This window comes from Amphiura filiformis, chromosome 5 (genome assembly GCF_039555335.1).
Source record: "Amphiura filiformis chromosome 5, Afil_fr2py, whole genome shotgun sequence".
NCBI classification, from domain to species: Eukaryota; Metazoa; Echinodermata; class Ophiuroidea; order Amphilepidida; family Amphiuridae; genus Amphiura; species Amphiura filiformis.
Genome location: NC_092632.1, coordinates 41,255,385 through 41,278,115, shown reverse-complemented (window position 1 = coordinate 41,278,115; position 22,731 = coordinate 41,255,385).

Sequence of the window (22,731 nt, the reverse complement as noted above, 5' to 3'; positions counted from 1 at the left end):
ACCCGGGGGTAGGACCGACCATTAAAAATGACCATAGAGGGAGGGTTGGTGAGGCCCACTATTGGTTTCTACAGTAGAATCAATGATTTTTATTTCGGTCTTCTGGGCTTGTAAAATTATTCTAAGAGCTGCTGACTTTTTACTTGTTAGTTAGGATAAAATAGTCATTGGGACTGAATCGGCCGTGGGGAATCATGCTCCATCATTGGCTCTTTTGGGTGATCGGTCCTTTCTCCTTTAATTTATCAATATTGTAAAAGCAATTCTTAAACACTTTAGAACGTTCCTGCTATCTTATTGGTTTTTACCCGTGTGATATGACACGATATAACACGATTCATTGCGTGTGCAATTTGAACCAATCGGAGGCGCATAGCAACAACGGGACGATTTTTAAGCCCTAGGTAATTCCTTGTAAAATGTAAGATTTAATTTGATTAAAATTATTTTGTAATACTTATGATATTTGTATTTGAATTGAAGTGTTTAAGAATGAGAATAAAGGTATTGTTTTTAGCCGCTGGAGTGCATCTATCGTCTCATATAACACGGGCGACATCATTATATTTGGCGTAAAAAGTGTTGGCGTGTTTTACTTAAAATAATTTCTTTTAGTGGGGCAACCGAGGGCTTGTAGTGAAAACATCAAGAAGCCTGGCCTGAATGGTTTGAGAAACTTGCAGCAGATAAGCTTTCTACCATAGGTTTTACTGGTAAGCTGTTGGACTGGCTGCAGGACCACCTGCTGGTCAGTGTCTGAAAGTCATTATAATTAAATAGGAAGGTGTGCAGTGAGAAACTGATTAATTGCTTGTATTCCGCAGGGATCCATCATTGGCCCTCTTCTATTTTATCTTTAAAGACAACATCACATATACTGAATCCATGCATCCTATATGCTGATGATGTTACATGATCACCATAACGTCCTCATGATGAGCGATCAGTAGTACTGGGCCACTTTACAGAATGTACTATTTGGTGCAGATAGAAATATGCCCAAGGTTTTGTTTTTAACAACACTACACAAGGCTAACAGTACTGATATACTTGGCTTCTCCTTCAACAAGGATCTGACGTGGTCACCAGAAAGTCAAAGACTGCCTACAGGCGATTGGAGTGATTCGGCGGCTGTCCCCTACATTGAGACAACCCAAAAGAATTAAGAAGTCGGCTACTTGCATAATTAGAATCCCTGAGGCCATCGCAGAGCAATGGGAGTTTCTGCTCTCTTTCATCACAGTATTTTACGGCAAAGAATTAGATTTCTCGTGTAATCTACTCCCGGAGCATCACATAGTTGTTTTATTGCCAGATTATCCAAGTTTTATTAGATCACACGTCCTTGCTATGAAAATCTCAAGATCGAATTTGATCTCTAACAGAAGATCATTTCTCCCATGCTCTGCAGGCATAGCAGTGCATGTAGTTTCAAAACAGGGTTTTCAGAGCTTCAAGAGTGAGGTTTATAGATATCTTGGCGTCAACCCGTCAGCGATAACTTCATATATATATATAGAATTATCCCTAACATAAACAATAGGGAAGAAAACAGATATTTACTTGGCATGCTAAAACAAAACGAAGTCAATGAGTGTTCACGGTTGTGTGATATATAGAATTGGCGTCGAGTCATTATTAAGTAAATGCAAACTATAGGTGGCGCAATATATCATAAATCATATTTCTTAATTTGCAAGGGGTAGGTAATCAACACTGCCATTAAAACAGGTGGAATAGGTGAAACAAGCAACAAAGAAATTTTATAAACATATTTCTTCAAAAAATAAAAGGAATTATTTGTATTAAAAGCCTGAAAAAGTAATTTACAGTATCTAAATAGCGCCACCAATCTTGTCATAAATAGATACATTTTATTTCCAAAAAAGCTTTAAAAATGCTCTGAAAGTGAATAATGTTGTAAATAAGGGGAAATTTAAGTTGAAAATGACTCAAAAGCATCTGTATACATTAGAATGATACCGCTTTAAGCTGTTTAAGCCTAGAATTGTGTTACAGCATGTTTTGTTTGAAAACCTAACAAATGATCACATCAAACAACCGTGTGTTCGGTTTACCTTTACGTTTCAGCTTAAGGTTAGAATGTAAAATGAATCACATTAAGTCACGTAGGCTATATCTAAAAATACAGTTACATGGCAAACATATTTAGATATCAGTTGTTGAAATTTGGCATTTCGTATGCATACACACGCACTCGTATATTAATAATGTACACACGTAACTTTGTCTTCAAGAGCTGATGTCCTCAAGTAGTATTGATTTAAAATAATGCTAAAGGTCTGTGTTTTTCTTTTCACCATTAACGTTATACAAAAACAAAATTACCATACATTTTGAATACAGCTCGAATGTTATTGTATTAATGTTTTTAGTTTGTTCATATACCACATTGTCTCGTGATGCTTAGAAATGAATGAAATGAAAATCTAAATTTCGCTTTAAGCTCTTCGAATAATGTATCATAAAAGCACATTTAATCAAAGTATTTAGTTCCTAATACAAATTAGTTATAAAGAGCCACAAAATTTTCAAAGTATACCACAGATATTTTTTCATATCAACACGATTTTTCTCCAAGCTCATCTAAAGTCTGCACAAAAAGTAACTCAGCTGTTGTAAATACGCCTATAGCTTCAGAACTAATAATTGTTTCCACAATATTTAAACATAGAAAAACGGACGATTTATTTGCGCGCATTTTGATATCCCATTTGTCCAATTTCGTTCAATATTAACATCACTGCAGTGTTTTTAAAGAAAATTACCCGAATTTAAAGGTTGCAGCTATTTGTATTGATTTGAAGTCAGCGCGAAGATAAATGGAGGGTGTTACGTGCTACAATGCTTGCGTAAAAACCATTGATCGCTGTAAACTGCAACTTTTAAATTCGGGTATTTTTCTTTAAAAGCACTACCGTGTTGTTAATATTGAGCGACATTTGACAAATGGGGTATCAAAATGCGCGTAAATAAATCGTCCTTCTTTCTATGTAGAAATATAGTGGAAACAATTATTAGTTCTGAAGCTATAGGCGTATTTATAACAGCTGAGTTACTTTTTGTGCAGACTTTATTATACAGACCATTCAAGTTACACAGGCAGTGTGCTTGATTGGGATAAGTTCCTTACCATTTGAAAAGAACCCTTTGGAAGTGGGTTCGATCCACATGTGTTGAATCCCCTACTACAGATAGCTATACAGGCGTCGAATTTCTTACAGCCAGCCCAACGCCCAACCCGTCTTCAAAATAAGAAATTCTTATTAGACCTTAATCAGTCCTTCTTTCCACGTACCATTGTTAAATGGAACTACGCTCGTATTTATCAGAACACTTGATCAACACTTTATAGCATTATCCAGAAACATACATTTAAAGCCAATGTAACAGCATATCTCAGAGACACCTGGCCAAAAAAACAACTAGCAAATCCTCGTTGCGAGCCACTACCCACTGCGGGCGACTTTATTTGAGGATTTGCACACTACTTCGTCAAAGTCAAAAGTCAAAGCTTGATGTAAAAAACCGCGTAAGTAAGAACCACTCGCAGGTGTTTGTGTTGTTGTGCTTTGTTCTTGTAATTCTATCTACTCCATAGTCATATCCTATATGACCTGTCTGTTTAATTATTTGTTTGTGAGTGGAGTGTGGGGTATGTATGTGTGTTTCAAATGGTGTCACTCCGTGCGGAGACACGCTTGAGTCCTGACTCCTGATTGTCATGAACAAGGATCAAACGAAACGCACTTCGTCTGAAGAAGTGATCAACATGAATTGGAAAAAGTGAGTCTTAACACTGACGGTGTACTCTTCGAGTATGAAACCATATCAGAAAGAAGTCATATTATTTAATAGGGGCCTATTAGTGTAAATTTTAACTGATTCACACAAGCAAGTAGAAATAACACTCACGTTTTTTCGTTTCTCATCCGAGCATCAATTCTTGATCTTGAACCCATCACTGATGGGTTGCTGGTACTTGACGTTTTTCCGCGAATCGGATCACGTGACCTGGATATTGATCCCAAGTCACTAGAACCGATAAACTTCTTGTAGGCGGGGGGAGGGGTGGCGACCCAAGTCTTTGTTGAGGTCCGAATTGGCGGCTGTGATATAAATGGCCTCCTTCACTCCCCTCTGGTACCATCTAGGGTCCGTGTCTACGATTTTCACTTCTTGATCTGATCATAGGTGTGTTTGGCTGCTTTCATGTGGGCACCAACAGGAGACGCTTCGCGTTTGTGCTCAGATTCTCGCTTGGACAGTGGACGCTCAGTTTCACCGATAATACTGTGACGGGCAATCCTGGCATTTCATGTTATATATTGTCCCAGTGCGATCCAGAGTTTTGGGTTTGGTCATATTATTATTGCATTATGTAACTAATATTCACTATTATTATGTTTTGATGGATCCAAGTGTGTCAAAGTATTGGATCCAAAACATAATAAAATTGGATGCTTTACGCCCAATATTTGTTGGCCGAGTCCGATATTTTAAAACTCATATGGGCTCAACCGATCCAATTTTATATCAAAATAGCACTTTTTATATAAATCTTTTAAAAGTATTTAAGTAGAGTGATCTAGTTTTTAAAATACTTTTTATATAAGTCTTGTAATCCGCTGCGTGGGCCCTCTACTTGCAGGATGTTTTAAAGCACAAATTGCTCCTATCGTGACCGCACACTTAAGATATAAAACATGCATTAATATTGCACTTCTGATCTATGCATTGACATTGTTACTTGAACAAGACAATCAAACCACTCCAGTTTGTTTGTATGGCACACATACGTCATAGGGAAACGCAATATTTTATAAAACTTATAATGGAGAATACAATATTAATCTATTTAAAACACAATTGTCCCATCAACAGATGGACTCTCATTTCCACTTGAAACTTCGTAGTATGATAATCATGCCGGATAATTGTGTATTTTTACACTCTTGACTTGGTTTGAATTGAAGTTACAATTTTCTGTCACGTTTCTAACTGGTTTGTGTTGGGTATTTATAAGTCAGGTAGTTTGTTATTTGTTATTATATACTTCATTTATAGATTCCTGTTATTGGTTAAAAGTGGGGGCATTGTTTTAACTATGTATTATCAGTTTACTTTGGAAGTAATTTTATCTGTTGAAGTGGTTTATTTACATTTCTTATTTAACCTGGGTGAATCATTCGATGTCAGGTATTGTTCCCTTATGATGTCCATGGTGTACAGCTATCCAGGCATTACCCTTATTTAAACCAGGCGAATCATTCAATGTCAGGCATTGATCTCCCATGATACTCATGGTCTGAGACAGCCATACATTACAATGGTCGAGACTGGTTATGAGGTCTTTGTCATCCACTGCATCTCCCCCACAATTCAAATGTTGTAATGGAGAGAACGGAGAATTGTTTTTGATATTTGCCTCTATACGGGAAGTGAACTGTAGACCTCTGCTACCAGGTTCAATGACGAAGAAACCCAGGCAGACGACGCGGACGCATCGTTGTTAAACAGTGATGAACAAGTGATGAACGGTGAAACATGATCCCTAAATATTGAGTCGTCGGTCGTGATTATTTGGGAAGATCATTCATTAAATTCCATCTGCTTGAGGCACTTTTAGCATGCAGAGGGTTTTTTTCCTCATCTTTGAATTCTATATAAAAATGTTTACTGATTGTTGCATTGATATCCAACGTGCATTGAGTTCAATTTACCCAACGTAATTGCTATTCCTATCGAAATAATTCAAAAACGTTACAAAGCTTTCCAATATTATAACATTTCTGTATAAAAATCCTCTTGGGCCAAAAGTGTAGGAAGGGATAATTTTAACTTCATAATTTGACAGAAATGAGATAATCCATAATGAATCAAATTAAGTCATAGTCCTGCATGCATCAAAAACGCGTGATACAATGTATCATAATACGGAACAACGGAATCTCACTTCGCCGGAGGCAAGATCTAGAAATTAAACTAATGGCCCCTACGGGAAATCATGACATGTGTATCATACTTATCTTCCATTTACCTGCAATTGTGAAATATTCTGACGACTTTTCAGTGTCACTGTCAATATTATATTACAACGTGCTTTCTGTTTATATGTAGAATTTAATTGTGAGTGTTGCATCACATAATTTGCAATGATTTTATCTGAAATTAAGGTGGTACTACACCCACTGATCAATTTTGTGACTAATTTACATTTTTCTCAAAAAGTAACTACACACTGGTAACAAACGTTATTTATATTTTAAGGGGCAAGGAATCCAATTACTTTACTGAAATTCAGTGATTCCAGACAAGTGGTTCAATATAATTTATATGTTAAGAAATGTGGTACATTCTAGCGGTACCTCTTTCTTTATCATAAATAACGTACCGCTTGTATTGAGTCACTGACATTCCAGTGTAGTAACTGGATTCCTTGCCCCTATAATATACAGAACTTTTGTTACTAGTGTGTTATTATTTTTGAGAAAATGCAAAAATAGTCAAATTTATCATGGGGCATAGTACCACCTTAAATTAATATAATTACTGAATTAGACCTAGATATAACAATGACTCGAACTCACCATTTAGATTTGAGAGTAAAGTGTCTGGGTCTCAGACATATGCAAACAACTCTGTACATCGAATCAGCACTTGCTACAAATTAGTTGGTGGATAGGAAGCAAGAACAGCCGCAATTTTGTGATGGAAGATACAATGGTGTAACCATAGATCTTTATATACGTCGAGTGGGTGTAAGTTAATACATACATTCTTGAATTAAACCAATCAATTAACCACATTTGACGAGACTGTATTCGTGAAATAAGAAATTGAAAGAAAGTTATTTATCAAACAGGAAACACAGAAAACAAACTTATCTATATCTATGTTGAAAAATCAGACATAGCAGTTTTTATGAATTAATTGCAACTGATATTTTAAAAACTAATCAACCAACGTTTTAATAACAATCATATCAACATTTACTTAACAAATTTTTTTATAAACGTCATTAATTCCGGTCGAACGTTGTAACAAAGTATGAACTCTACGCCATCACAACATCAACGTACAAAGATGTTGTGAGAACGTACGCCAAAGAAGCCATTTGGAAGCCAAAGAGGCCACCAGGTGGCTCAAAGAAGCCATTTGGATCCAAAAAACATGACATGACACTCTAAACAATGACGAGGGAGCCTACGCACTCAACAACAACTCAACAACATCTTTGACCAACTCATCACGCCCTCTACGGAGCCTCCTGTTACCCATATAATGAAACAGTCAGGTGTGATGAGTTGCCAGTCTGATGAAGCCACTAGTGTAGTGGTGAAACGTCACTAAAACGTGAGTTAAACACCTTCGTTTTTTGTAGGAATTGTTCCAAATGAACATAGCTATGACATAATGTAATAAAGCAGCAACATTATTGCAGAGAATCAAACAGAAGCTGCCAGCCTGCCACTCACATGCTCGCTGTTACGTCGGTTTTAGGTTTCTTAAGAAATAATTATGTGGTGCTGTCGCATCGCATGTATACATGGTATCTTATTTTCAGTATGACGATCGGATTCGGTTTCGCCCTGGATTAGGTGTAAAAATTGTATTCCCCATGCCAGTGACGATTAGGGATTCAAGTGTGTTTGCTAGAAGAGCTGAAAAATTGTATTTTATCACATCCCATTTAAATCTCAAAACTGCAATTATCCTCACAAGGTGAAAAAAGGCTCTTGTAATTATAGGTCAAATCATTCAAGAATGCGGGAAAAAATGATCAATTTAATTGGAAATTGAGACTCCCTCATGCAATTATTGCTTTTATTATTATTTTTTTGGTTTGTTTGTTTGTTTGTTTGTTTGTTTTTGGGGGGCGTGTTTTGGGTTTTTCATTTTTGTACATCTTCATCGCTTTTTTTAATATGACTCAAGTTTTTCGAAACTGATGACAGTATTTTAATGATGAACACAAATTCACGCCGCGCGCTTTTTGACTATAAATAGTCCCCTGTTAAGTCTTTGGGGAAAGCGATAGATATTAAGTGGAGTTAATTCAACACCCGGATTCAACACCTTAGACAAAATCATTGGCATACCAATTACGTTGCTGAGCCACGGTTGATCACTACTCACAACAACAAGTGAATATTAAGTGACCCGGTCTTATACAAATGCTATAAAACCCGGAACATGTTGACAGAATTGAATTTGTGATAGCGGCCTTAAATATTCCCTTTCAGCGCTGTGTCCAGGGGTTGGGAGGTGGGAATCCTGAAACTTAAATTCGTGCCTGACTGCAATTCCACAATGATTATAATTAAAGACAGAGATAAAAACAATTTATCGCGTCTGATGTCACTGTCAATTACGATCCTTGATTGGTTTACTCAGGTTAATTAGCGCGTAAAAGGAAGACCAATCTATCTGGTGCTGATCGGAGAAAAGGAATAGCAGCAAATGGCGAAAAAGTTCGTACTTTTACAAGGCAAAAAGCAGCTTTTCTAGGCATTGTGGACATGGTGCCTTCACCAAAGAAAGTTTCCTACTATAAAGACTTAACTTTTGAGATGGTTTGCATGTCAAAAGGTGCAAAACTAACAATAAGGCGCCCGGTTATAAATCCGCGTTCAGCAAGTCATCATCACGACACTTGTAAACAAACCGTGCTCGAGTTTGATTGACAGGTGACGTCAGACGCGATAAATTGTCTTTATCTTTGTCTTTCATTATACACCGACACTAAATATCATGAAAGAACCTTACCAAGCTGTACAATATTTTTCTTGTATGCAAGGTGCAAGACCAAATTTGTTGCCACTTTGCTAATTTTATAATCAGCTTCATCAGTATGCTTCGACTATATTTATAAATGCGTATTTATAAATACGACTATCAGCAAGCATGACCAAATCATCATGCCATATTGACCACTATACATAAATATTATCAAATTTAAGTATTAATTAAATAGCAAAATTATTACATATGAGGGGGTTCCGAATTTGTAATATGTTATCAAAAACAACATTTTGAAAGTATTTGACGGAAAAAAATATCGACGGAAACGTTTTCAATATACTAGTAATCACAAAGTTGAACAAAATAGACAATGTTGCTGCACAGTAGTCTCGCCTATGTTTACCGCCTTTGCATGCATTCAAATGTACAGGAAACCATCCGCTGTGTAGAAATTCACTTCGAAACTTACTGTCTACAAGCTATTATGGCAGCGCGGAGGTGGTCACTTGTGTTTTTATAAATACGTATGTATATTAAAATAAAGTTGAAGCATACTGTTCATCGAAATTTCAACAAAATTTCAGTAACATTTTGATAAGTTCCGAGTTTTGTGGGAACGGTCAAATTCTTCAAAAGGTTTCGAGAAGTAATGCAGAACATGACATTACAATTTTCATTAGTGGATTCTGCTGAGAACCTTTCTTTTTATTTTAACTTTCTGTCTGTCAACATACATAAAAGTCAGGGACTGAAAAAAATTAGATGAGAATCAGTTATTACATTGGCATTATTCTTGTAAGCGCCAAATTCCCCTTGAGTAAACGGTTTAGGGCTCCCTTCAGTCGACATTTCGGTAGTAGAATAGGCAATCTTCTTTCCGCGAACAAGAAATAATTTAGTATTGAGATTTTAGGAATTTGTACCACAATGTAAATGTATAGTGATTTTGAGGTTTTCGTGCAACATTTTTGGACAAAGCATGTAGTGGTGTGAAAAATGTATGTATCTACACTTGCGTAGGAGTAAGTAGAAAATATTTTAACACCATTAAAAGTTTTTCCTAAAATGTTGCACAAAATCTTAAAAAGAGGCCTTTTGATCACGCGGTCTGCTTACTAATATTCAGGTGGCATTTATTCTTCACAACAATAAGTTTGCACTCAATGTACATTTAAAGTTAGAAGCTATTTCAATTTTTAAAACATTTTGGGATTTGTTAATGCAGCCGAAGCGTATTACAAAATTGATGTGTCTTGGGGTTTGAAAAAACCTGATGCGCTAGTCTATGGAGAGCCATTGAAGTAATGAGTTTTAGAAATGTTAGAAAGAAAACTATAATTATCTCGCTCCTTATTTTTCCCCAGAGTTCTTATGTTCTTAAGCTTTAACCATGTTAAGGATTGAATTTCCTGTCCGGCATATGGCATTCTCAATTGGGCTCGATGTACATGGGTCCCGGCTGAAATGATATAAGCGTCTTCATTTAACATTCTCATCGATAATAACTTAAGTTCTTCCTGATCTTGACTATTTCCCCTAGCATGTCGAAGAGGATATAACGTTTCATTTGGTCGAGGGGTGTTTCTATCACAGAAGGTAAGACACTGCACAAATGAACCATAATGAACCATTATTCGATGAAAACCTAACACCCTAAACCGCAATCTGAATTGTTAATATTAAGAAATGGTAAGACCTTTCTACCAAATCTCTTGCAAAGTAATAATTATTACATGGTGAGCTTTCACGTATGTATAAAGACCATTCCTATAATTTGCACTTTCCTGTCGTTGATGGGCTGGGCATCGATATCACGATTACCCTTCTTGGCCTCGCTTTCGTGGTGTTATAATTACGTAATACCCTTCTTGTCCTCGCTTTTGCTATTTGATATCGACTTTCACCCAGTAGCAATTATAAGAATGATCTGTAAGATTCTAAATTATCAAGGTCACACAAATGATTTGGTCCTGTTGAAATAGACAAGGAGAACAAGCAGGGGGAGACGCACAAAGCAAACACTAGTTAATACTTTGAATAGAGAAGCACTACTTTAACCGATGTGCTTCGAATGAAAACAGCAAAAATATAGCGCTTTCTAAACCTTTATCTTCAACCGCGTGGGATTGTAATTTTGGCTTTAGGTTTACGCGCTTTTGATTTGCGAGTAAGAAACGGCATAGTTTAAGAGTATATTCGTTAGGATAACATGGACCGATTTTAATCATGTTAATATAAATTCATCTCCAACATTTACGGATGAAATCAAAACTCGACTGCCGGTTATGACCACCGGTTACCGGCGGTTGAACCGTGTTCCATTGTTCAGAACAAAAAACCGGCTCCAACCGGCTTTCATTCGTTATTCCGTGATGTGCAAAAATGTGTCTGAACAGGCTTTCAACCAAATAAAACAATATAATATGATTCAGCATGATTGAATCTTCGTATGTATTCTGATTTCGTTGGATGTTAATAATAAGAAGATTTGTGCAATTATTTGAGAACAAATCTCTACGGACTATACGAGCTTATTCGGTAGCTTCCTATATAGAGCTACAGATGAATTCTAATTTCAAACCTCGTATAAAGCGGAGTATTTCATTGTACATTCAAATATCGATTCGTAACATAGTTTTGTACATTCTTGACATGATTCTGTTTTACAAGGTATTTAAGTAACATCAAATATTGACTGTTGACAGGGCGTTTGAGATATTAACATGATATATACGGAAAAATAAAAAATAAAAATTATGCATGAGGCTTCCGAGGCCTGGCATTAAGAAGAATGCTCTCTCTTAATATAGTGGTATTTATGTTTGTATAAGCCGCAGATTCATTTTGCAGATGTAAGCAGCTCCAAAATGCCTCACTTTCTATGTTTTGATGTTATAAAGTACGATTCTCAAACCTCAGTAATCCACGCGCACCAAGATGGATCATATTTCTCAGAATTAAGCCTGAAATCCGACGAGTGAATAGTGAAGTACCTGAAGTAATGTTTCGAGTCCTATTGACGTAACTTTTTTGCTGCCATTTTTTAAAGTCAGGTAAATGTTCTATTAACATAAAAAGGTAAAGCACTTTGTATTTGTCTATAGTACATTCAAGTGGCTAGACCACTTGAATGTGGAGAGGAGAGAACAGTTGGTTACTAGAATCCTGACCAATCAGTTGGTTACTGGATTACTAGCTGGACTCTATCCAGAGGAAGACCCTTCGAATCATAGGCGTGAGCGAAGAGGAAGCAAGTACAGAGCTGAACATCACATCTTTCCGTCAAAGACGTCAAGTGGCTACAGAGCGTCCTCTACAAAATGCACACCAGTTTGTGTCCACCAGATCTGAAAGAACCAAAGCCATTTGTAGTTAGAAGAGCCACGCCCTTAGAGTACCAGTTTCTAGAACCATATCTATTTGCATGACCTTCATCCATACTGCAGTTCACGTTTGGAATAGCCTACTAGAGGGGGTAGTCGGAGGCATGTCTGGTAAGGGTGCACCATCCCCGGGCACTATTTTATTTTATGTGTCTTTCATGTTATAGATGCTTTACTGTACCCCTTCAGTCTTTTATAGTACGCACGTGTCCCATGGGTAAAACATACCAAGACCAGCAGGCATGACCAAATCCTCATGCCATTGAAAAGGATAGGAACTCTTTAGATAAATATCATAAATTTAAGTATTAATTGAATAGCAAAATTATTACACATGGGGGAGATTCTGAATTTGTAATATGTTATCAAAAACAACATTTTGAAAGTATTTGCCGACGGAAAAAATATTTATCGACGGAAACGTTTTCAATATAATCACAAAGTTGAACAAATTAGACAATTTTGCTGCACAGTCTCGCGTTGTTTACAGCCTTTGCATTCAAATGTACAGGGAGACCACCTGCTGTTAGAAGGTCACTTTGAGACGTACTGTCTACAAGCTGTTATGAGAGCGCAGATGTGGTCACGTGCGTATTTGTAAATACGTATTTATAAATATTGTCGAAGCATACAGCATTTACATATCTCATTTAACATTGATGACTCATTCAATGTTAGGAATTGTCCTCCTATGATGTCCATGATGTACAGCTAGCCAGGCAGGAACTGGTTGTGATGTCTTTGTCATCCACTGCATCTGCCCCATAATTCAAATACAGTAAAGAGCGGATAATTGTTTTTGTTATTTACATCCATCGGGAAGTGAACTGGAGACCTCTGGTACCAGGTTCAATGACCTTAACCGCTGACCCAGGAAACACAAAAATATTTTGTCAATTACATTTAAATGTCGGGATGTAAAAAAAAACCATGAAAACGTTTTTAAAACGTAGAAGAATACAAAGTTCGTTTTTCAAAACCAATAAAATACTGTTTTGCACTGACCTGACAGTTTCGAGTGTCTTGGGCGACGCTCTTCTTCAGAAAACTTTAAAACGTCCTTGTAAAATATTTGGGAATATGTTTTGTCGACACTTTAATAACATGAATGTTATTAACACGTTTTTATACCCTTTATATAACCCGACATTTCAACGTTTTTTGTAAAACATTGTGTGTTTGCTAGGGAACCACACTGTTCATTGATAGGGGATGATGTCTATGGGGGGGGGGGGGTAATTAACGTGAATACATTTACACATGTTTTAATTCATACTCATAACTGCATATTTAGTACTTCATATATGGGAAGATCATCCGTTAAATTCCATCTGCTTGAAGCACTTTTAGCATGCACAGGTTTTTTACCAGCAATGTTCATCAAAACGTGTGGTGTATGCTTGAACTTCTATAAAATAAAACTGTTTACTGAATTGTTGTATGGATATCCAAAATTGCATTGAGTTCAATTTACCCAACGTAATTGCTATTCCTATCGAAATAATTCAAAAACGTTACAAAGCTTTCCAATATTATAACATTTCTGTATAAAAAAATCCTCTTGGGCCAAAAGTGTAGGAAGTGATAATTTTAACTTCATAATTATAGAAGGAGTAGTTCCAAATACCATAATATGGGAAAACAATCTCACTTCGCCGGAGGCAAGATCTAGAAATTAAACTAATGGCCCCTACGGGAAATCATGACATGTGTATCATACTTATCTTCCATTTACCAACTAAAACATTATGTGAATTAGTATAGAAATATCTTAATCTCGAATCTGCAATTGTGAAATATTGTTACGACTTTTCAGTGTCACTGTCAATATTATATTACAACATGCTTTCTATTTCTAATGTAGAGTGTTGCTTCACAAAAATATAATGATTTTATCTGAAATTAAATTACCGGTAAAATAATTACAGTTTTAGACCTATATATATATATATATATGGCAATGACTCAAACTCACCATTTAGATCTAAGAGTAAAGTGTCTGGGTCTCCGACATATGCAAACAACTCTGTACATCGAATCAGCACTTACTACAAATTAGATGTTGGATAGGAAGCGAAAACAGCCGCAATTTTGTGAAGGAAGATACAATGGTGTAACCATAGATCTTTATATACGTCGAGTGGGTGTAAGTCAATACATACATTCTTGAATTAAACCAATCAATTTACCACATTTGACGAGACTGGATTCGTTAAATAAGAAATTGAAAGAAAGTAATTTATCAAACAGGAAACAAAGAAAACAAATTTAATCTATGTTACAAAATCAGACTTTTGAAGAGAAACCTGATCGTCAGGTATTTACCCTATTGTCATGTTCTTGAAACCGAAGACTTGTAGACACAGTTATCAATAAGCTGCAATCATTTCTTTGACGATTTTATTACGTTTCTTCAGGTATTGTACAATCCACAACAGTTTTTATGAATTAATTGTAACTGATATTAAAATACAAATCAACCAACTTTTGTAACAATCATACCAACATTTACTTAACCTTATATATACTATGATATGAGAGACTACACAAAAGCCTACTTTGAGCCAGCCCCGAATAGATATTGGTAATAAATACAAACTATACTGTCTGCTGCTTTGTTACAAACAACCAATAACATGACAAAATAGACATTGAATGTGCATGTAAAGAATGCCGGGCGAATTAGGGAGCTTTCTGAAGAGGTATGAAAAGCTTGTCACCATCTAGGGTCAATATAAACTCTTTATGATGAACAACCCAACTGAACATATTAACATGTCCAGCTACTCGAATCTGAAACACTGAAAAGGAGATCCGGGAGATGAAAGACGCCTAGAAAAAAAATCCCGAATTCTTCAAGAGCGTCCGACAGACAAACATGGCTCTCTTAAAACTAATGAAGTGATGGGAAGAACACTTCAGGAAATATCTGAAACCCTGATTCAACCGTAAGGAAAGTACTGCACTCCATCCCGGAACCTGCCAATGCAAACATGTAGGTAAAAAGGGACGAAGGCATCATAAACGACCAAGCGTGTGGGACCGCTGAAATCCAGAAAGCAGGAACGAGGAGGTCCGGTTGTGAGACAGCTGTTGCTGAAAACAATCAACACTGTCAAGATACCGGACTGGAGCTAAAGCATGACGACTCCAGTATTTATGAAAGGTGACAAAATGGATCTAGCTAACTACAGGGCAATTCTACTTTCCATCGCAGGAAAAATATTTTGTAGGACGGCCCTGAACTATATCCAGGAGACCACTGATGCTGTATTCATTGTTCGCCAAGTAATGCAAAAGGCCAAGGAAAGTCACATCCCAATACAATGGAATTCAATTGTTGATTTCAAGGCAGCATGCATATGACACATCTGGAGGGAGATACTATGGAAATATACTTAAGATCAATATTGATCTCAAGTTGGTAGTAGATCTCATTGAGAAGATGTGTGAGGTACGCAAATCAAACTGTTCTGTGAAATGGAAATGGACAACTCACCGCCTGACCTGAGGTATCAGTTGGGCGAGACAGGGCTGCCTTCTGTCGCCATGGCTCTTCAATTTCCTAATGTAATGAGTGAGGTACAATACTTAGGCTCTTGAATCCATTTTAAGTTACAAATTTGAAAAAATGACAGAAAGCTTCTCCAGACTCTTCAGAACAATTTGATTATGATTTAAAACATCTGTCCTAAGAAATCGTTAAATAAACCACTTTTGACTGCATGGCCTCAATACTGTAAATAAAGGCTCTCCTTAAATTTGTTGTCAAATTTAGAATACGAACAATATGAGAAATTTAATTATGAATTGACACCTTCGAGACCCTCGCATCCAATTATTATTATTATTATTTTGTTGTTGTTGTTGTTGTTTTTTAAGTGTTTTTTCTTAATATGACCCAAGCTCGCTGATGTCAGTATTTTAATGATTGACAAAAATTCATGTCGCGCGCTTTTTGACTTCAAATAGTCTACTGTTAAGTCTTTGGGGTAGGCGATAGAGTTAATTCAATACCCGGATTCAACACCTTAGACCAAATCATTGGCATACCAATTACTTTGCTGAGCCAGGTTGATTACTCACAACAACAAGTGAATATTTTGAGAACAGTTGCTATAAAACCCGGAACAATATCGGTAGATTTGAATTTGTGATTGATAGAGGTCTTTAAAAAAGAACCATTAAGATTGCACTTTTCTCAAGTGTTTACATGGTTTAAGAATCATGTATCGCGTGTTCTTCGCCGCAAATATGAATAGAACTTTGCTAGTTATTATGTAGTCCGATTTTAACATTTCTTTTAACCTTAATTTCAAAGCGTGTTAGAAAATGGGGTTTGAAAATAATTTGAATACCATGAAAATTGACTTAAAATTGTATGCACTACTCTATCAGTCTATAGAGAGCCATCGGAAGGTAATGAGTTTGAGAAATGATCGAAAGAAAACTTAAGATTATCTCTCTCGCCATTATTTTTCGCCAGAGTTTTGTGTTAACGATCGTATTTCCTGAGCGACATGACATGTTCAATTTTGGCTGGATGTATATGGGTCCCAGATGAAATCATAAAGGGGCTTAATGTGACATTCTCGTCGATATTACCTACGTATTTCACATGATTGTGAACCTTAAGGTTATTAATTATTTTAAACTGTTGTGATTTGGTCGTTCACAGCATCTTACGAATGGTAGTGAGCTTTGACAAAAACTGCATTGCTCAATTCATAGCGAGTGTGTAGAAGAATCAAAATATCACAGATATACTTTTATAGGTGCTGCGGTTCTTGAGTTACGTTGTAAAAAGGGCTGAAACAACAACACTTTTGTAAAACGTACATAACTCATTAACAACAATAAATTAAGCAAGTTTTCAAAGCATACGATTTGTAGAATGGACTTTTGCAAAACATCAAAGTGTTAATTTTCAATAATATATTGATCTAGATAATGGAAAATCGATTTTTAGGCTGCTTCGACCAACAATGCCTCGTCTACCCTTAAGTTCTTCCTGACCTTGATTGAATTGTGTTAGATGATGTTCCCCGAACCTACCGACGAGGTTATATCGTTTCATTTGATCGAGAGAATTGTTATTATTAATACTGAAAGTACTGCACGTCACAAATGAACTAGAGAAAATATACTTGTTCCATGCAAACCTAACATCCCAAACCTCAATCTGAACTAATCATATTAAAGCCATAATGTGTGATTTGCATAAAGAATAGATTCCTAATTAAATGTTAGTTTTCACTGATCATATTGTCCCCTATTAATTTTGAGCCAAACAAATGAGGTAAATAGAAGAAAATTGCTATTCACATGCACGCGATTTGTTTAACCACCACTCGATCGGTGAACTCTGAATAAAACAGGGGATCTCTGGATTTAATATAGACAAAAATTTTTACTGTAATAATTAGAGCACACAAGGCTTAGTCTTTCACGTGGTATTTTAGTACACCATTAGGCATTATAATCATGCAAAAAGCAGAAATTCGAGAAACATTGAGAGTGCCACTGCGGAGCAAATCACACATGGCTTTAAGAAATGGTAAAAACTGTACAATCACTTGCAAAACTAATAAATAAACATGCATATCTGATGTAGTGAGTTTGCGGTATAATTGGCATTCTCTGGCCGTTGATGGGGTGACCATTGATACCATGCACTTCTTGGCCTCACTTTGATTATTTTATAATCACACGATACCCTTCTTATCAAATCAAAAATTATTCAAACAAGGTTGGTCGATTTACATTGTCAGTTTAGTTTAAGAAATGTATAGATTTCTTTTTGGAACTCGTTTACCAGTTGAAGTGATTGGGGTATTTACATTTCTCATTTCACCTGGGCAAAATCAGTGTCAGGCATTGTTCTACCATGATGCTCATGGTCTAAGACAGCCAGACATTACCCTGGTCGGAACTAGTTGCAAGGTCTTTGTTATCCACTGCAACTGCCCCACAATTCAAATGCAGTAATAGAGAGAGCGAATAATTATTTTTGATATTTTCCTCCACCGTGAAGTGAATCAGGTCCCTCTGTTGCCAAGGTCAAAGACCTTTTAAGCGTGGATGAGCGGATGAGTGGATGAGCGTGGATGAGCGGTTAAAACCGCTCATCCACGCTGTTTTGTGACAGCAGATGGTTTCTTTTCATTTATAGGGAGGATTCTCGTGAATATAAGTGCACATACTTTATGTGACGTTATAATTCACGTAAATGACTGCACATTATAATACTATAGCTTCGTCGCTCGTGATTATTTGGGAAGATCGTCCTTTTAAAGTTCCATCTGGCTGAGCTACTTCTACTAGCATCTAGACTTTATTTTTGTTCATCTAAAGCTGATCTTCTATAACAAATGTTTACTGAATTGTTGCATAGATATCAAACGTTGCATTGAGTATCTCCGGTGATTTACACATCTGAAAGACATGCTATTCCTATCGAAATCATTCACAAAAGTTACAGAGTTTTCCAACATACATTAGTAACATTGTGTAAAAATCCTCTCGGGGCGAAAGTGTAGGAAGGGATAATTTTAACTTCATATCTGATAGAAATGTAATCCATAGCCTCTAGTTACCAGGTGAAACTTTTCATGTATATTTCTTATAGAAATTATATAGATCATAATGAATAAAGTTAAGTCATATTCCTGTATGCATCAAAACGCGTGTAGATGAATCGTTCCAAATACCCATGTATTATAATACGAGACAACATTCTCAATTCGCCAGAGGCAAGATCTGGAAAATAAACTAATGGCCCCTACGGGAAATCATTTAAACATGACATGTATATCGTACTTTTCTTCAATTCAAAATGTAAGAATATAGGAGTATAGAAACATCTTAGTCTCGAATCTGCAATTGCGAAATATCGTGAATTTGACGACTTTATCTATATTACAAGATACTTTCTATTTGTATGTTGAATTTAATGTAGAGTTTTGGTTCACAAATAATGATTTTATCTTAAATGTAATTAAAATAAATCATTAAATCTTTAGACGGCCATGTGGTAATGACTCACCATTTAGATTTGAGACTAAAGTATCTGGGTCTCAAAGACATGCTACAAATCAGTTGGCGAGAAGGAAGCAAAACCAGTCGCAATTTCGTGAAGGAAGATATAATGGTGTAACCATAGAGCCCTATAGCTCTGTGGGTGTAACTCAGTATCATTCTTGAATTAAACTAATCATTCGTCCAAATTGGACCGGACTCGATTCGTTAAACAAGATATTGAGAGAAAGTAATTTATCAAACAGGAAATAAATCAATCAAACTTAATCTATGTTTTTGTTACAAAGTCACACTTTTGAAGAGAAACTTGATCGTCAGCTTGAATCCGAAGACTTATAGACCCAGTTAGCAATAAGCTGCAAGCATTTCTTTGATGATTTTTAACACCCGTTCAGGTATTAGGTATAATCCACAGTAATTTTCATTGCTTAATAACAGAGAAATTCAGCTCCAATCCGTATGATGAACACCGCAAAAACACATAAGATGTCCAACTATTCCAAAGTGAGCAAGTTGGGCAAAAATCGAATTAAATACTGGAAGAAGAAACTGCTCTAGTCCATTAGATTGAAGACGCCCATGCCAGAAACAAAAGTCAAGAATTCTTCAAGAGCGTCCAACAACTAGGTGGTGTAAGAGTGCAACCGCAAGCAGCCGCCAAAGACAAACATGACTGTCTCAAACATAATATAGTGCTGGGAAGAACACTTCAGCAAACATCTGAACACCAGTACTGCACCCCATCCCGGAACCTACCCATCCAAACTCAACTGGCACGTCTTCTTAAACAACAAAGCGCGTGGATGGGACCAAATTTCCGCTGAAATCATGGCATCAATCAAGGCATATGGCCGGGTTATGTGACAGTTATTGCTAAAAATAATCACCACTGTCTGGAATACCGGAAGACAGCCGCAAGGACATTATAAACCCCGATATTCAACAAAGGTGCCAAAATTTATCTAGCCAACTACAGGGCAGTTATTCTACTTTCCATTCTAGGAAAATAATTTTGTAGGATGGTCCTCAATGAATTGCAGGAGACCATAGATGACCACATTGGAGAGGAATAATGTCGATTCATAAGCTCCAGAGACACCAATGATGCTGTATTCATTATTCGCCAATTAATAGCTAAGGACAATGACGTTGTTGAATTCAAGAAAGCATTCAACACCATACATGCCATATGTAAGCTACGCAAACCAAGCTGTTCCGTGATGGTAAACGTACTGCCTGCTTTGACGTATCAGAAGTAACAGGGCTGTCTTCTATCTCCATGGATCTTCAATCTCTTCCTGGAATTTGTAAGCTGAGTTGAGTCATGGGTAACACGGACTGCCAAAAAATTCAATCATTTGATATGAGACGTCTCCGATTAATCCTAGGAGTTAACTTCCTGGACAAAATCAGAAAGGATGAAATCAAACAGTATATTTCAGAAGTTTCAGAAGTAGTTATCAGGAGGCGGCTAAAGCGGTTTTAGGCATGTTATCTTCATAGAGGCATGATATATGTTTCCTTTAGCTGTTTTAAACTAGAAAGTTCCTATTTGGCAATGTAAATACACCTGGGACAATTCAACTCAAAACTAGGAATCAGTTTGTTTTGATGGTATGGCACCGTGAGATTGTTTTGATGGTAGACTATCGTGTAAGGTAGGAAACAAACACCATTATGAAAATTATGACAGCCAACCTTTAATGGACCATGGGTGATTTTCTCAATGTAGTAATAACATGTAACTCTCAAAATACCCTCTCAAAAATGGGACAAGAACCTCCAGCGATTTATGATCCTCAATACTTGGAAAACCGTGGAAATCTTATAACCATGAAGTGGTTTATTATCTTTATCTATAGACATACCATAATGGAGTAAAGTAGCATTAACGTCAATTGTTGCGGATAAAATAGAATCTGCCACCTGCCAATCACATCGTCGTTGGGCAGTAAAAACCTCCTATGTACCTTGAACATGTTTAAACTAAAACTGCCAAGAGGTTAGATAGGAGGTTTTGATTTAAACATGTTCAGGGGCCAATGACACATAGGAGGTTTTTCCTATTACGCCGGCTTTAGGTGTATAAGAAATGTGTGGTGTTGTCGCATCGCATCATCCCGCATGCATATACATGACAGATGATCGAATTTGGTTACATCCTGGATAAATGTACTAATTATAGATAATGACGTATGTTTGCCTGGAGAGCAGAAAACTGCAGTTTGTCACACCCCACCTGATGATCTCAACATTGCAATTATCCTCACAAGATTTGTTTTAAAGTGCTGTTGTTAAATCAATTCTAGGTCAAATCAGTCAAGAATGCGAAACATATGGTTGTTTGATGGGATCATTTCTTAGTTTTCAACCAAATTTTAGGTTTAAACAGCTAAATGTGATATCATGCTAATGTATACAGATGCTTTTGAGTCATTTTCAACTTTAATTTCCCCTCTTTTACAAAATTATTCATTTTTATAGCATTTTTATAGCTTTTTTCGGATATAAAATGTATATTAATGACAAAATTGGTGGCGCTATTTAGTTTCTGGAAATTACTCTTTCAAGCTTTTAATACAAATAATTATATAATATTGAATGGCTTTGAGTGTGATACAGGAATATATTTTTCTATCGAGTGCAATATATTCTTGTATCACACGAAAATAAGCCATTCAATATTATTATTATTATTTCAGGCTTTTGCTATGCGGTAAAATGAAAATTTAAGCTTACCTAGCCACCGGGCCTAACCAATGTGTATTGTAATGTAAGCTTACCTTTTGACCTTCTTGTTTTCTGCTCTTTACTCTCCAAAGACAATTTCGGAATAATCATAGGTTTATTTGTAGATGTGAATTATTATTTCCTAAGGAAGGTTATCATCATCCAGAATTGCCGCGAATTAAGTTTGTGATTTTACTTGTTTATACAGTACGAAATCTCCTGTGAGCCGCGGTGTCTGTATTGTTGTGCTGTTGCATCATGACGCGTGTTGGTAACGCGCGACGCGAACGCGATACGCGTACAATATTTAAAAAAAATATTGTATTGCATCCGGGTATTCTGCAAATATTGTACAATATGCAGTTTTATTGTATCGCTCAAAAGCCTGATATAAATAATAATTCCTTTTATTATTTGATAAAATATCTTTATAAAATATCCTTGTTGCTTGTTTGACCGATTCCAGCTGGTTTAATGGCAGTATTAATCACCTACCCCTTGCAAATAAAGAAATATGATTTAGGATAAATAGCGCCATCTATAGTTTGCAATTAGTTAATAATGAGGCCAATTCTATACATCAAACAATCGTGCATGATATGAGACATTTGCATTACTCGGTGGTCACTCGATAGTTGGACCAAAAATAACTTTGAAAATATTTTTGATCCTTCACACAGCTCAAAGAGTTAGCCATGATTTGGATATGTTCTGTAGATTTAGTCCATTGACTAAGGTCAGTGACCATTGTTGAGGAGTTAAGAAGATAAAAAATGCCAGGAGCTATTCTATTGTGATGGATATCCAACTTACA